Below are 782 nucleotides of genomic sequence, written 5' to 3'. Positions count from 1 at the left end.
AGGGAGGGAGGGAGGGAGGAAGGAAGGAAAAAAGGAAGGGAGGGAGGGACGGAGGAAGGGAGGAAGGGAGGGAGGGAGGAAGGGAGGGAGGGAGGAAGGGAGGGAGGAAGGAAGGAAGGAAGGAAGGAAGGAAGGAAGGAAGGAAGGAAGGAAGGAAGGAAGGAAGGAAGGAAAGATTTTGATATAGGTACTGTAAATGGAAAAAGATGAGGAAAAACCCATGTAATTATGCCAACAAAGTGGTGCAAGCAAAACCAGGGACAAATACTGACTAAACTGAATTAAGATAAAATTAATTTAAAGAAAAACAAATAAAGGGGAAAAACACAAGTTTAATTATCATAACTTTAAATGTGAATTTTTGCAGCAACAGCATGGCACTGTGGATAGAGTGCTAGACTGAAGCCAGAAGAAGTTAAATGACTTACCCAAATGGTGAATATTTGAGGCGAGATGGATTTGATGAGTCTATGTAAAATTTGGGAGTCTGAGTTGGCTTCTGAGGTCTTTTCCAGTTATATGATCCTATGGTCTTATGAATAGATTACAAGATTAAATAACATAAAATTAACACAAAAATGATTTTTTTTAAATTCTACAACCCATTGCATACAAGAAACTTCTAAAAGTGAATATATCTGCAGAATGAAAATGAATATCTGGGGGGGGGGAGGAATTTACTTTGCCTCATTTAATAACAAAAGGAAAAGGAGTTTGCAATTATGCTATTGCACAAAACAAAAATACTGAGAGGGAAATAGGGAAAATGCATTATACTAAAA

Source organism: Petaurus breviceps, unplaced genomic scaffold (genome assembly GCF_028583685.1).
Source record: "Petaurus breviceps papuanus isolate PSGF00001 unplaced genomic scaffold, PetGlider_PUasm1.0 81, whole genome shotgun sequence".
Classification (NCBI taxonomy): Eukaryota; Metazoa; Chordata; class Mammalia; order Diprotodontia; family Petauridae; genus Petaurus; species Petaurus breviceps.
The sequence above is the reverse complement of the archived record's forward strand: the minus strand, read 5'-3'. Positions refer to the sequence as shown.